Genomic DNA, 16,862 nt, shown 5'->3' on the forward strand with positions numbered 1-16,862 from the left:
CTGTGAGAGGTTTCCCCTCACCTCCGGTTAGGACACCAGGAGGAGCAAAAGATGGAAATCCCAGGACTGTTAGCAATCCCTCCGATGTAGGCTGCTAGAACACATCCCTTGGAAGTGTGATCTCTGCAGGCTCACAGAGGGTGACGAGGGGCACAGCAGGTTATAGACAGATGGGAGACAGGGCCGGTTCCTCAGCCCTACAGAGGCTTCTGCCCCACAGGTGACCCCACGTTGCTTCATCAAAACCCCACATTGGTTTCTCTAGGCACAAGGAGAAGGCAAGCTCATTTGCTCACCTGACAAGCTAGTTGGATGCAAGTCAGCTCAAACCTGTACACCAGACAGCCACCTTCTCATCCAGGTAGCTGCTGGCAGGGGCATAGCAAGCTTGCATCTGTCTGCACCAGGGGAGCTGGCTGCAGGTCTGAAAGTAAAAGAAGAAAAATAACAGCAGGGAAACCACAAGTAGTGTTAGATCTGCCTTTAGCAACTGCAGTGTTCCCAGAAACCCTCACTGGGATCAAGGTCTTTCCATGCTAGGCACTGTGTAAGTACATCACTGGGAACTAGTGAGTTAGTAATAATCCTGATCTCCAAGCCAGTTTGTTACTCCAGCCTGTGGATACTGAACTTCACTAACAAGGGAGGGGGGACAGTGGAGATGCAACACAGTCTTGAAAATGTCAGTACCTGGCCAGGTCACACGCAGACAGTTGGGATGAGGAACACACAGATGGAGGCGTCAGGGAACAGTCCTTTCAAACACAAATCTTAAGCTAGGAGAAGATCTGGTAAGCACCAGTCCCAGACAAGAGCATGGGGAAAGCAGGTCAGCAACGAAATTGGAATGAAACACGGTCAGCACATTTTGGACTACAGGTGCCTATACAGAAATAGTACCACAAGGAGCTATATTATGAGAAACCTGAGAGGAACTTAACACTGTTGCATCCCCATCCAGAAAGCTGTGTTCAGTTCTAGGTGTTTTGAGGACAGAGGCTGACAAACTTAAGCATTTCAAGCTAATGTAGAAGGGGGAGGGAGAGGAAAGAAACATACAGATAGGAAAATGAAGAAAGGAGGAGTAAGGACTCCACAGTCAGCAGGGAATTTGCTCCAGCATGCACAGCCCCCTGAAACAGCCAGGTGGAGGAGCGATTACCGTCTGGAAGTAGTTGCAGGGCATAGATAACAAAGGAGGACAAATGTTAGCTAGGATGAAACAAGGAAAATCTATCTGAACATGACAAGACATCAAAATTTTAAGTAGTTGTTATCAAGGAGTCCTAACAAATGTCTTCCCTGGGAAAGCTGGCCTCTCGTCCCATGGGAAGTGGGAAGGCTCTGTTACTTAGGACGTTTGTGGGCTGTAGAAAGCATCCAAGAATCCCCTGCAGAGAACATCTGGTATGGATCAGGCGTAGTTCCTGCGGGAGGCAGGGCAGTCGCGCTGGGCCATCGCCATCGGTGCTTTCTCTCAAGATATACAGTAATGATGTATAGAAAGCAAGTTTGTTTTTCATATGAAATTTATGCTCAGTCATTACAATATCAAAGTTAAATACACAGGAAGCTCTGTTCAGCATCCATCTGTAAACTTCCGATAACAAGACACAAACAAACCAGTGAAGAAATAGAAACACATTAACATGATGGAAGAAAAACATCTGAGGTGAGCTTGCACCCCAGCTCCCTGTTACCTGTCAGGAGTTATTATTCCTCTGTGGGACCCCCCCAAAAAAAAAAAAAGCAGTGGAGGGACCATTGGCTCAGACCCACACCCCCATTAGCACCCAGCGAGCCCTCTGGAAAGGTGTCTGTACCTGCCCTTCGCCCTCAGCAGGCGCCGGACAGTCCCAGCGACCTCCTGCCGCCGCAGGACCATTTCCCCATCAGAGAGCAAGGTCAGCAGCCGTGGCCCCGCCGGGCGCTACGACGGCGCGGTGCGGACGTGTATGCAGTGAGGGCAGACCTCAGCAACCCTTCCTCCAGCTGACCCCCGCCTCATCTGCGTGCCCCCTCCGTGGTCCCTGTCTGCTCCCCCTCTGCTTCACCCTCTCTGCCCCTCTCTCCTCCCATCCCTGTGCGCTTCGCTTTGCTTTTCTGCCAGACAACGCACTTCAGGAAAGCCTTTTCCCTCCTCCATCTGCTCCCACTGGCAGCAGCTGGCCCAGGTCTCCTTGCATCCCTTCTCCTCTCCTCTCCAGACATCTTTCCTGCAGCACCGGGGGTCCTTTGCTGATTCTCTAGGCGCTAAGGGAGCAACTGCAACCGAAAGCTCATTTGGAAAAAATAAGTATAAAAAACCAGCAAAAATTGAAGGCTCAAAAGAAAGAGCATGGAAATACATGAGATATTTTCATTTCACTGATCAGCAAGAACTGCTTCTTGGAAAAAAACAGTGAGATTTTAGTTCCACTTCCTACCTTTAGTGCCAGATTTCTCCACTTTGGAAGATACAAGTTGCACCTCATTGTGCCTAATGCTATGATATGTAGGGTTTTTCTTGGCTCCAGTCTGGGACCATTTCCCTGAAAGGCAGAATAGAGATTTGCAGCTTTATCCCAGCCATGTAACCTCTTTGCATTCATTCATGGTAATGCCTAATCCCATTTTTAATCTTAATAAGCTCTTTAGTTCAATAATATCCTATGCCACTGAGGCATACAACTTAATTCCTTGACTTAAAGCCAGGAGTGTCTTTGGAGTTTTTCCACTGACTTCCACAGGCTTTGGATCAGGTCAGGCTCAAAAAAAAAAACCCAACCCACTGGAAACCGGTGAACTGCCTGACTGAAAAAGTGCTGTGGTTTTATATCCTTTTAACACACAGCTTTTCTAGGTATATAAAATCTGCATTCACAAGAACTTCAAGCAGTGTTTTTAACCTGAATAATTAGCTACCCTCATCCCAAGATGCTCTTGATAAACTCTGCAGAAAGGAATATTTCCTTACCCTCACCACCTTGGCCCTGGGCTGATACGGTGATTCAGCATGAGAAGTTTGGAGCCTTCAGGTGCCTACTCAAAGAAGAACCTTATCTCTTGATCTATCTAAATTAGTCAATTAAAAACAAGATTCCCAAGTTAACAAAGACAAAAGTGATACAGATAAATTTAATATGATCTAAATTGCAAGCAGGAGGAAATTGCTGCTAGTTATAATAATTTAATTACAGAGCAAATTTTAAATCACCTCTTTTGAAGGACTGAGAAAAGTCATACTGTGGGGACCACCTGGAATTTCTCTCTGAGCCCCAGATAAAAGTCCCAATTGATCCCAATAGTACAAATCTTCTGGCTTGCTTTCAAATTGGAATTGTGGCCAGAAGCTACACAACAGTGCAAAAACCATTCAGTGCCCTTCCTGCATCTTCACTTTGACACTACTTAAAAATGAGAAGAGAAATCTGTCTCCATGGCCCCTTCAGTCCCTTGAGCTTTGCGATGAGGCACTGAATGTGCACAGAGGGAGCAAATTAGCTCAGGGCTCAAACACACATCCACAGCAGGCAGGTTGCCACAGCTTTAAAAGTTACTGCTCATTGACTGGGTTAGAGAAGGTGACCTCTTTGGCTGCTCCAGTTGTCAAATAAAATACAGGTCACGGTGGCTTATGCTTGCATGTATCCCTTCTGCTTGCAGCAAGCTCAGAGCACAAGCAACAACTCATTGCTGCAGCTCAGCTGCTGAGCACTACTCAGAAACCCTAAAGGGCTTCATTACTTTCCATCAGGGATCCATAACCCCAGTTTGGTTTCCTAAAGAGACGGTCAAAAGACCATTTGATCAGACCCAGCAATGTCTTCATGGGAATGCATTTCTGATAGGAGATGAGTCTATCTTCCAAGCAGCAAAAGTAAAATCAGATCTGGTGGCTGGAAACTAGTGTTTGACAAATTCAGATAAGAACCACATTGCTCAGTTCTGACAGAGGAAATAATGAACCTCAGAAACAGCTTTCCACGTGATCTGTGCCTTGTAGGTCTTCAAACCAAGACTGTGTGACAGGATGGAGGACAGATATGCTGTGGCTAACATCTGTGGCTCAGGCAGTTCAGAGCTCTTGTGCAGGACCACTGGAGAAGTTTTCAAGTCAGAGCTATACAGGATGTCACTAGGATGATCCCAGCTGGTTTTGACAATTTGTCACCCATGCTTACCCACTGATGCACAGGTGGGAGCCCATGAGCAAGAGCTGTGTTTAAATATGATAGCCTTCATACTCATACGTAAGTATTTGGAAAAACGGAGATTGGCATGTACGTTAAACCAATGTCACCAAGTCTGACACAGGCACTGTAAAATTTCTAGCCTGTTGCTATGGGACAGACAAAACAGGGCTTCATTGCTGTCTTCTGCACACCTAATTTAAATCAGAAACATTCAGAAAACCTTAAGAAGGCAGAAGCATCTCTACCAAACCAGACAAACGGTCCCTCAAACCCAATACTCTGTCTCCAGCTGTGGCCAGTAATGAATGCAAAGGAGAAGATAAAAGCAGGTGGCAATATATACGTCACTATGTAATCTAGTGGCTTCCAGTGATTTGCACTCAAGGACATCCTGAGCAGGAGTTGATGTCTCTGTGTTTCATAGCACTTGGTAAATATTTTCTTCATGATGCAGTGGAGACACTTTCTGAACCCATAGAAACCTTTACTATCCACAGTACCCTTAGGCAAGGAGATCACACAACAAACCCATTCATACCTAATAAAGAAATAAACAGAAGTGTGACCTTTTGCTTATCTCAGAATACAGAAAAAACCCACCTCATTTTGCTTGCTGTCACCTGCAAGTTTCCTCAATACTTGCCTTGGAAGAGACACTAGCGCTATACTGACAAAAGCAAAGCTTTCCTCCTTCTCTTGGTGCTCCAAAGCAGAGGATGCTGTGGTCATTCATTTTTCGGCCAATTGTAATCAACTACAAATGCTGGGTTCCAGGCTAGAACATTATTGCTTGAAAAATATTACAAGCTTTACATTATTCCTCACCTAGAGAGGTCAGGAAACTTTCTGCCTTTAAATATAGTTACAAAACAGTGTAATAAGTGACAGTGGGAGCTTGGTTTTTCTTTTAAGTCAGTGTTACTTCAGAGCAGCATTTCAAGAATTCAGATAGGACGTGGTGGAGATTAGTAGAAGTTACTGGAAGTTGGGTTAGTAAAGTTCCTGTGGGCAGATAAAATAACCTCTACAATTACAGCATTCTCCCAGTAGTTTCAAGATAAAAAAATACACTTCACAGCCTTCCCCTAACAGACAGGATCAGAACCTCTGCTGCTGAAAATTGACCTTGCTCCCATAAGTCACCATACACATACTGCAACTGGTCGCAAGACCAGCTTTCCAGGTCCTTAGGAGAAGCTCAGGTGCTCTTGTGTGCCCTGTTTCAAGGAACCGTGTTTTCTTCCAGCAAACAGTCTTTTTCCACATTTGGTTTTTGAGGCACCACCATTCACAGTATCAACCTTGGGCTCCTCCAAGGGTTGGCAGCTAATCCCAGCAGTAAAATCCAGCTAAGCTCATTGAAACAAAGGGGCTGAGGGCTTGACTGTGAAAAGAGATGTAAAGTTCTTAGCCTGCATGAAGTAACTAGCCAGGAGGAACATTTTAAAGAAGACCAGGTAGTTTGTTGCTTTAACATTTTAGCCAGCTGTGGCAAACCAGAAGGCACTGCCTAGTGCTCACTAGGATATTACATTTCATGGGTTACGCAAAGCAAGGCTGTGGTGGAGAATTACTGCCTCAGAAAGGCTGGCAAGACACACCTAGGACAGAAACTGGGTGAGTAACATTGGGATGGGGGAAGTGTGTCCAGCAGGCAGGGTCCACACTTGACATAGCAGAATCAGAGGGAGAACTGCAGATTCCTGTGGGGATCAAAACAGAGAGATGCTAATAATTTATTTGTAGCAAATAAGGTTTAATTAACAAGAAGGTAGCCAGGACACCCCTGTTCCCTCAGAGCAAAGTCCAGCTGCAGAAGAAGCAAGGCCACCCCTTGGATTTGCTGTCAGTACCAGTAAGCACAGACTGGGACTGACCTGGCATTGCTTTAGTTCCAGTTTTGTTCCTGGAGGCAGCGAGGCTGCAGGCGTGTGAGCGGGGACCCTTTCCAACTCTTGCTCCCCACCCCCTAAACGCAACTGCCTCCTTTAAGCTCCTTTGGAGGATGATGACGGTGCCTGGCAAATATGTCCTGCTCTCTTGGGGATCCCCACATGCTTGTACTGGTTCTGCCTGCTGTTCATCCAAGGGTCACTGTGCCCTGCTGCCCCTCTGCACACAGTGCTGGGGGCTCAGCTCCTCACCATGCCAAACTCAAGGGGGATTTCCTTAACACAGAGATGTCCTTATTGAGGACACGGCTTTGTATGGTTAGACAGCAATGTCCATGGTGTATTGTGAGAACTGGAGCTATAAATACAGAAAATAAGGGTAACTTTGGTATGTTTTTCTCACTTAAATTTTTATTGGACTTTTAAAATCCAGAAATACCATAAAGCTCCTTTTATGACAATGGCATTCTTTAAGAGGCTGTAAAAACAGAGCCCTAAAATCTCTGCCCTACCAGCCCATGCTTCTCAGGCTTTGGTGCAAAATCATTCTGAGTGAGGCTGTGCCAAGGGAAGACCCTCCTGACACAGCATCACTGTCCCATCCCACTGGCCTTTGCCATCTTCCAGCCTTTATCCACTTTCTTGTTGCCCTGTAAGTCCAGCTGAAAGTGGGGAAAGGAGAGCAAGAGTAGCTTTTGCCTTCCAAAATGCACTGCCAGAACTGCCCAAAAGCACAACGGTTGGCTTGCAAAGCCACAGCTGGCATGTGGCAGCACGCTACATCCTCAAACAGAGCTTGCCATTACTGGCACTGAAACACAGGGAAGTTCCTCATCCATAGAAACATTTAGAGAGTTTTCAGAAGAGAAACCGTGGGATTAGTAATACCCAACATGTGAATGCAGAGCATGGGAAGCCCTGCTGCCTCCCACGACCCACCCCACCGTGCGGGAGGGGAGCAATACCAGAGTGTTTGGGGCCAGGAGCAGTGCAGAGGGGTCTGGGATAATCATCCACAACGATGTGTGTGTATCTCAGGATAAATTCCCCCTACGTGGAAGCAGTGATTTCTACTCTAGGAAATGCCAGCTGCTGGTACAGACTTGGAAAAAAAGTGATCTTATAACATGAGTTTCATCTTTTGGCAGCTGTCCCATAAATAAGAACTTTCTCTTACTGGAAGCAAAGACAGGGGGCTTTGGGGAAAATATAGTGTACCTTTAGCACTATCAAGTATTATCTGAGCTCTCCACAGCTGTAGAAAACCAGCTGTGGGGTCCTGTTTTGACCAGTGAAAGTCATAGCTATGACTTTGAATGACACAAGCACAGAGATAGAAATAGCCTGGTTTTATTTATTTTGTTTTCTGTAATCTATAAAAATAAGCATCTTCAAGACTGTGAGACTTTGCCAAAAGTTAAAAATACAATTGAAGAAGAAACAGCCACAGACTATTCCTAACCCCAAGTCAACATAAAAAAACCCCTAGCCACAGCAGAGTAAGTCTAAACAGTGTTTTCTACCCTACAAACTCACTTACCTCTCAGCTCACCTCCCAAAGAAAAGTTTCAAAGGCAAAAAGAAATTAATAATTCATTGTCATGCACTAAATGTCACTTAGCCCTTTTGTTCTCTGTCAGGTTCTTTTTGCCATGCATACCCCACTGTCCTGACCTAAAAAAACATGTTTTCTGTCTCAAATAAGCTATGAATGCATTTGTGGCTATATCACCCTGGTTCTTCTGCTGAAAGAGATGCTGTGTCCAGGAATCTGCAAGGCACCAGGAAAGAGAATTATTAAGTGATTTTCAGCCTGTGGTCTACAGACCCCAGGGACTCCGTGAACTATTTCTAAAGGGGCCAGGAAAAACAACCAAGGCAAGCAGGAACTCACACTCCATTAGAAAAAATTTTGAAACATATTGGAAAAAGATAAAAGACATCATCCAAAATGGGAGGCTGTCTAGAAGAGTCCATGAACCCACCTAAAGAGCAGGAACCTGCTTCATACATACCACATTCTGGATTATAAGTGTTTCAACTAGTTGAAGGATGAAACTATGGTGATTTTATATAGCTTCTCAGCAGCATTTTGCAGCCCATGCAGAATTCTTGCTGCTGCACCAATTTCCTCAGCAGCATCCATGCCAGATAGCTTAAAGCTAGTGCAGTGGTTTCATCACCTTTCTAGTGCTACTTTATCTGAGCTGTTGTTATTTCACTGTCAAGAGGCTTTGCTTTCATCTTAAAAGTAGGAACATTATTGAACTGTTTGTTTTCTGCATTATAGATCTGCTTTGCTGATTTACCCAGCCAGTTCCAGATCTTCTTGACTCGTTAAGCATCACCAGATCTACTACATGTTATCCTAGTCTCGGTACAGCTATCTTGCAACAGACAGACAAAAATAACCTCTGCTGGGTTAATATTTGTCATGTTGTCTGTTATATCATGGGTCTGTTTGGTGCAGAAACAGGCAACAGAGCATACCTGCATTGTACAACAGAGCCTGGTGCAAAGGTTGCAGAGTTAATGCCCACAAAAATAGCTCTGAATTGGGAAACAGCCTAACACCTCAGCGCAGCAGCCTGGCCAGCTAATTTTCCCTGCAGAGAAATGGAGTCACTAGTGAAACTGCTGTCCTGCTCTCTAGATCCAGACTGCTATCTCAGCACAGCACTGCTCAGCTATTCCTGCTCTAACTGGAGCTAGCGCCAGGACATCTGAGCTCTGAAGTACAGCCATGCCACCTATGTGCTAGTCCAAAAATCACTGGAGGGATGCTGAGTATTTCACACAGAGCACACCACCTTTAGACAGCACGTTTCCATAAAGAAATAAATCAGCAAATAACAAAATATTTTCCATGCTCTTGTGCAGCAGCATAAAACAGTGCAGGTTAAGGGTGGTACATTAGAAATGTACCAGGTACAAAAAGCCATAGCAAAATAATCTATTTGCCATTCCACCAGGGAACCGCTTGGTGTCATTCCCAGTTTGAGTTAGGCAGGAAAGCAGGCTGCAAACCACTGGGTTAACTTCAGAGGGGTTTGGCTTTAGGCTGTCACTGATGCTGTGGAAATGTAAATTCAAGTTCATGCTCCTTAACAGGGTACTCAATCAGGGTAGCTGTTCTCTTGATGCGATGCTGTAGGGTTGGAGCTTGCCATCAGCAAGTATATACTGTCTGCCCACCTTCCCTTTTGTAAAACAGGTCTCTCAACTTTTCCCTCTCCAGATCATCTTCCCCATCAGCTTTTCTCACTGTCTCCCCTACTTCTGTGCCATTTTGGAAAGTTGGTCACTGTTCCTCCCAGCTCTGCTGTCACATTGTTGCTTATGATCAGCCTGTATTTTACAATTTGGGGATGTATCCTCTGAGCTAAAGAACTTCTGGCTGGACTGCATCTTACAGAGGTCTTCCTAAGTCACAAGGGTCTTCAGACCCTGGTTATCCCAGCGGGTCCATGTCCTGGACTGAGTATTAAATCAGAGGCAATCTGTAGTGCAAGTCACAAATTCACTGACTCTGTACTGACACTGAGATGCATCAGCCCTGCTACTACTGGTTTCCCACAAGGCCATTATCAACCCCGATGGCAATGCTTTCTTTAACTGCTTCTCCACAATCTTGCTATAGCCAGTCTCTCTGGAGTTTATAGCTAAGGAAAAATTAATTATTATTTTATTTTTAAAAATCAGAAAAAGTAATTGAGTTGGTTCCTGTAAATAAACCCCACATTTACAAAACAGCCACACAGCCAGCAATGCCCAGTCAAGAGCAAGGAGGGTAGAAGAGGGGTTAGACATGTCAACCTCAGACTCACTGCCACATCCCCACCTTGTTTGTGAAAGTTCATGTATTTAAAGATCATGTCTCTGATTTAGAAAGCTTTTGAGCCAGACCTCTGCAGGCTGGAGGAACCACCGTGGGCTTGCCCTGCGTCTTTCCCAGCGTTCACTATTGGCAGCTATCAGAAACACAACGGCGGGTGGGTGAACCCTGGGGCTGGCCCCGTGCAGCTTGTCTTATGCCCTAAGCTATTTCAAAAGCTGAGGGAGGAATTTCTCTTATTTCCACTGCCCCTGTAGTTAGAAAGACACTAGTGAAAAATGCCCAGTTAAAAAACAGTGAAACCAGTGAAAAAACAGTGAAACCAGCAAAAAAACAGGCAAACTGGGTAGAAGGCAGTGTGGGCACAAGCACAGCACTGGGAACAGCAGCAGCAGAGATTAGCCAAAGGGAAAAGCAGGACAGGGCAGGGAGGGAAGAAGTGGCGGACGGGAAAAGGGAGAAAGGTTATTATCATGGCTGCCAAGGGCAATCTGGTCAATAAAACCACTGGAGTTATAGAACAGTTTCATCTAACCAAACACAGGCATCGTACCCTAGTCTCAGCTACATCGATTAATCCTCCACAGACAAGGGAAAAAACTTAAGGTGCCTAGCTCAGATGCAGACATTTGCATGTGATTAGAGGTGAGTGCCATACTCAGAATCCAAAAATAAAGCAGTCCAGAATGCAGTGAGGACCAATCCTGGCACGACGGTGACAGCAACAGTCACACCGACACGTAGCTGGGGAATGTGGATAAAAATAAAACCTGCAGGAACAAACCAAATTCTCAAAGCACTACAACAACTGTTAGTTAAATAGAACAATTTTGACTGGCATTTCCAAAACATCCAAAACCCCTTAGCAGGGTTCAAGGCTTTGCTGTGCTAAGCACTGTACAACCATATAATAAAAAGACACTCCCCATCCCTGGAGAACATGTGCCGGAGCAGTAAGATCCATGCATGGTCACCACCCATTTTCTCTGACTTTTTTTCTTCCCCAACCATTTCCAGGAGGGCCTTATCATTTCCCATTTCTCTCAAGGGGTTGTGCTGGAATGCAGTAACATGATTTTGGGAAGCATTTGTGTTAAAACAAGTTTGCCTCAGAACAGGGCATATAACGTTGCTTGCAAACTTTCTGACACTGCAAGGCCAAGTTTGTAGCATGACATTTCAGGTTTCCTTTTGGGTGATCTCAGGTTGTTTCAACATGTCTCAAGAGCTTCAGCCAAGGCTTTAAAACAGAATGAGGTAACAAAGACGAGTATTAGAAATATTCCCCAAGTAAGTGGGAGAACTTTTTTTATATATATAAGAACCAGAGCGTTTGGGGAAAAATGGGAAAGAAACATACCCCGTCTAATGAAAAAATTTACAGAACTCCTTTTTCACTCAGTATACACAGGAAGGAACTTAAACATTACAGCAGGCTCAGAGCAATTTGTTAATGAAGGCAGAAAAAATTTTAAAAATGTGTTTACTTTTTCTGTACTCCAGGTTTGAGTTCAGGTGTGTGTCGAGTATCCATCTCCATATATCTTCAAGAGCTCTTTGTTCAGTCTTTAAAACAAGGTCATTTGGCTTTTTAATCCAAATAGAAGCGTCAGAGTACACAAGGGTTTATTTGCAGTTGCACATGAAATCTTCAAAGAAAGCCCAGGAGGCTTATTAAAGTTGGAGCTGGGAAAAGGAAAAAAAAAAAAGAAACCCAAGCATGGACACAAGATTCATTATTGGCAGCTAGCGATGTGATGCTTATGAGATGGCCTGAGAGAAGAAAATATCTGCAAAGAAGAGAAAAGAACAAAGCAGAAATAACTGGATTTAAAGGAGTTTTCTTGACTAAGAGCTTCTCAAATACCTGTAAAAATTCATAGAGATTTACTAAATCCCTCAAGTGGGCCACTTGTATAAGTATGCAGAGAGTATATTATTTGTATTTAGCTAAAAGTAGCTGGAATATATATTCTTAAACAGTTTGCTTTCTGTAAAATGGAGGATGCACCTTTGAGAACTGTGAAATCAAAAGAAAACATGGAAATTAAGCCAGAAATAGAAAAATGTATCGATTGTATCAGAGAGAAACAAACTAGACCATTACCTTCAGTGCTGCATTTTATCACCCCATAAGCTATATTACAGCCAAAGGAAAACAACAATGAAGGGAATCAGGTCAAGTCAGGACATGATTTATTTTGAAACTCCTCTGTAGCATGTTTAACATAAGCACATTTCACTGTACCACTAAGAATAGTCCTATAGAAATGGAGAGAAATTTAAAGCATGTGTGCATGTTCGCAGCACTGGGTGAAAGGGACCTAATATAAACCACGAGTTCATTCTGTGCAACATTAAGTGACAGTTTTTCACTCCTTCCTTGCCTCCAGGGACGGAGCCTTGCTGAGCAGTGAAGAGGTGTTTAAATCATTAGCACTGAGGAGAAAAACTTGCACAAGAATAAAGACGGACTCCATGGAGGAAACAGCAGTTCAGACTGTTGGTTATGGCTCTCAGTAAGCAAATGGCAATGAATGTTGAGTCCGTACTAGTACTGACATCCCTTTTTTTTTTGCTTTAAAAGGTTTAAACTGCATGCTGCAAAGTGTCTGAGCATTCTCATCTGAGCACCGCGCCCAAATGAACCTGTTGCTATTCACAGCACAACTAGCATTTATACATAGAAATGCAGCAAGAAATACAGGGCTTATCTTCATTGCAGAGTTAAATTAACCTTATAATGTTGTAAATTGAATACTGCCTTTATATTAAGTACTGCTGACACACAAAAACTTCACTCAAGTATGATGTAGAGCCGACAGAGGGTAGAAATAGGTTAGAGCTGCCAGTCCTCACACACCTTTCCATAATTCCCATGCATCAAATTCTGCCAGAATTCACAGTGAAACAGTTTACAGAACAACCTCCTATATCTTTTCTGGTAATTGTAACCCAGACCAATATGACCCCTGTCTGCCCCAGTAGTCTGTCAGAGGCTCCCCTTTCTCTCATAGCAGGAGCAGCAGATGTAAGAGCACATTTTTTTGCCCAGAACTGTGGCTTCATGCGCATTAATAGGGCTTTGCACGCTGCCAGATTGCTCAGCAGCACAAATTTAATCTTGATCACGTGTGGGCATATGACTGCATTTCTGTCAAATCAGAGAGAGCACATGATGGGAGTTTTCACTCTCTTTTTCTATTAACACGAACTTTACAGCAGCCCGGGAAGGGTGGATGATGCCTGATCTCTCACAAAGCCAGGCAGCATGAAGTTAACCCGCTACATCACTCCGAACTGATCCGAGCTGGCAGAAGGAGTACATAGGAGGTCAGCACTCTGCAACCTGGGGCCATGCCATTCTGGATGCCATTAGGAGAGCCCAAAAAGCGGACGGACTGCATGAGCCAGCCAAGGCCACACGGCAGCACACAAGCCCAGATGCTAGCTTACGATGGCAATTTGAAAATAGATTTGCACTTGGGCATCCTTGGCCAAGTCACGCGCCGCCACCCTACGGGGCCAACAAGAGAGATGCTTTGGTGTTATCCCCCATTGCTCTACCTCACACGAGATTACCTCCAAGTGAAATGACTCAAGGAAATAGATCTAAAATAACTCTGCTTAAATACTGCAAATGCTTCACTGTATGGCCTAAGGCACACAGGCAGTATTGGCCTCCCTGGCTCAAGAAGCAAAGCTCAGAGCCATCTCCTGGCCCTCCCCTACAGACTGCTACCACCTCGTGGCCATTCTCTTCCCTACGTTGACAACAGCCCCCGAATCCTTTAAAAGTTAATTCTGTTTTCCCCCGTTAGCTGTTCCACTGGAGATAAATGATTTTTAGGGAAAGAAGTAGCAAACCCAAAGCACTGTGGGAGAACTGTGTCACTGTAGAAAAAGTAATGCTGAAGAAAAACATGTCAAAAACCTTTTTCGTCAAGTTTGCACAAGGATAGCAATATAGCACCTATCGCTCCGTTTTGCAAATGCAAATGAAATTCTTTTAAGGAAAGATAGCACAGATGCTTTAAAAACAAATGAATAATTTGTGAAGAAACGATTTCTCTAATATCAAACAAAGCACTTATCCTGAAATCCTGCCATCCTTGATTCATTCAGGAACAAACTAAGACTGAAACAGAGAAACAGTTTGTAATACAAAGCCTAAATAAAACGTTTTAAATCAAGCTGCTACCAACACAGAAGCTTTTTCCCAAGAAAGAATATAGCAATTTCTCACCAGAGGTACCCACAGGTTCCTGGAGACCCCAGACTAAAGTTTAGGCTGTGAACTTCCCCCTGCCAGCTCAGCAGCTCACTTTCGAGCTGCCATAAGGGACAATGCTGCCCAGTGGGCAGGACAGATTTATGACAGTTTTCCACTCGCAGTTCTGCCACTCCATCCTGTGGGCAAAGTCACTCCTGCCTTCTGTCCCTGCCCTCCCTGCCTCTCCTGTTCACCTCTCTAAAGGAAGGGTGGACTCCTAGCAAAACACAGCACCTAAGGCAAAAAGAATCTAAATGAGATGATGATTTTTAAGTACCGTGATGGTAGAAATCCAAGTGAATAATTGAAATAAGAGCATATGATTGATTTTATTTGTTTTGTGATTAGATTACAGAGATTATTGTTTATACAAGGGGAGCAAATCTGATTGTTCAACTGGCATTTGAGGAAGCCAAAAAAGCAATTCTGGAAATACCAGGATACTTTAACATTACTTTTCAGCCTACAAAACTGAATAATTTTTAAGGTCTGTTTCAGGAGTTTTCCCACTATTTGCTCATATTACAAAACTTTTCTTGCGACACACATTAGTACTCTAAATATGGTTACATTAAATACTCAGTTTTCACTCATCATAAATAAGGAAACACTATGGTTCAAATCTCTTTTCTCAGAGACTTAATTTCTTTCAAACATTTTAATAGCATGGGACAGACGTTCCATACCTGCATGCACCTCAGGACCATCTTCACTATAGAGAGAAACATATGCATTGCTTTCCAGTGCTGAAGTTGCAGGGTCTGCCTGTCGAAGGGGTTGTATAATCATATGTGGAATGAGATTATTGCAGGGAGGAACTAACTTTCCTGCATGGGTTAAGAAGCAGCGATCCCCCATTTCATGTACAAATTGATACAACCATAGCACATATTGCTGATATAGAGGTCGCGGCATTTGTCTTATGGCAGCAAACAGCAAAACTCCCATAAGCGTTTAGTCCTGGAGACTATTTGTGGAGCTATTATGTGTTCCGTGATTACACAGGTCAAAAATGCACAGTAGCACGTCACTACTGTAAGAGGCAGGTTCAAATACTCTCTCTGCTGCTCAGTAGAAGAGTATGCTTACCACCCACAGTCCTTTCGTGACCGCCTGTCACCTCTGTGACTTGCTTTGGGCAAGGTTCAGGGCACTGGGCAGTCATGCCTGCCCATAATTCACAGAAATCCTGGTCATAGGTATTCACAATCAACCAACTTGGACTCCTATTTTAGCCAAAGAACTCTCCACCGGTCCCTCTATAACCGATGGAAGAAAAGCACGTCTTCCAGAGAGCAAACCCAAGCAGAACCAAAATTTAGTGCTCTGGATTGTTCTTTGGGAGAACCTACCTTCAGGGGCAACAGAAGAAGCTGAAGGAGTCCCACTAGTTTGCTTAGGCGACTGCGACTTCCAACATCACAATTATTTCTGAACTCCTGTCTATGTCCCCCTTTCTGTCGGGTCTTCGTTCCTCTAGCCACTGACCTTGTCCTAGGAAAGCAACGCATAGGTCTGCTTTTCTTCACTCTGCCTTCCTTTACTTTCTGATCCCCTCAGCCAGGGATGTTGAACCACTGTCGCCAGGCTGGTCATCAGGAGCTGGGGCTGGCACCAGGAGGCGAGCTTCAGGACTCCAAAATTAATTTGGCACTGGTCAGCAAAGAGGTTAACCCTTCCCTGGGCGGTCTCTGCCCAGGCTCTGGACTCCGGGCACTTCTCTGGGCCTTGTGCAGAGGCGTTGCTCTGGAAGCTAGCTCGTTTGGGAGTCAGCCATCCAGGCACTAGAAAGGGTGAAGAACTATGACAAGGAAGCCCCAGGCCAACTCCCCCCCGTTTATACACTGGGCATGACACCACATGGTATGGAATATCCTTTTGGCCAGTTTGGGTCAGCTGTCCTGACTGTGTCCCCTCCTAAATTCTTGTGTCCCTCCAGCCACCTTGCTGGCTGGGCATGAGAAGCTGAAAAATCCTTGACTTGTTCTAAACACTGGAACGCTGATGAAAACGTCAGTGTGTTATTGACATTCTTCTCATACTGAATCCAAGACATAACACTGTACCAGCTACTAGGAAGAAAATTAACTCTATCCCAGCCAAAACCAGGACAGGTAATGGCCAGAATGTAACAAGAAACTGGAAGAGGGATGACTGAGCAGAACACCTTCTGTCCACGAAAGGGCCCGCAAAACCCTACAGAAGGCAGCTACGATACCACCCAGTAAGAACTGGGAAATGTCTCCTCCGGTCTCTCCGGCACTGAGTGCCCAGTCCCCCATGCGTCTGCAGGGCGATGGCCCAGGTACAGCCCACCAGAGCCTCCTTGGAGAGCCGGAGACCACCCTTCCTCCACAGGAGAAGGGGTTGCCTGGTTGATGGAAACCCACAGCGTTCGTCAACGCAGCATTTACTTTACTGCGGCGCTTTGTGCTGCTTGCCTTCCCTCACTTAAAGCTCCGAGGCTTTACAGAGGACAGTGGGAAAACCTCCGCTCCCCCCCTACCCGTGTCACGACCCAGACTGGACAGACCAGGGAGTCGTGTTTAATTCGAAATTCCCTCGGGCTAAATTAAGGTGAAATGACACCAAACAATCAGTTAAAGATTTTATTTATGACAGAAGCAAACTGAACTGGGGAGGCGTGGTAGTAGGTGGCAGGGTTTCTCACAACAGGAATTGGCATG

The sequence above is a fragment of the Buteo buteo genome, chromosome 26 (assembly GCF_964188355.1).
Source record: "Buteo buteo chromosome 26, bButBut1.hap1.1, whole genome shotgun sequence".
NCBI classification, from domain to species: domain Eukaryota; kingdom Metazoa; phylum Chordata; class Aves; order Accipitriformes; family Accipitridae; genus Buteo; species Buteo buteo.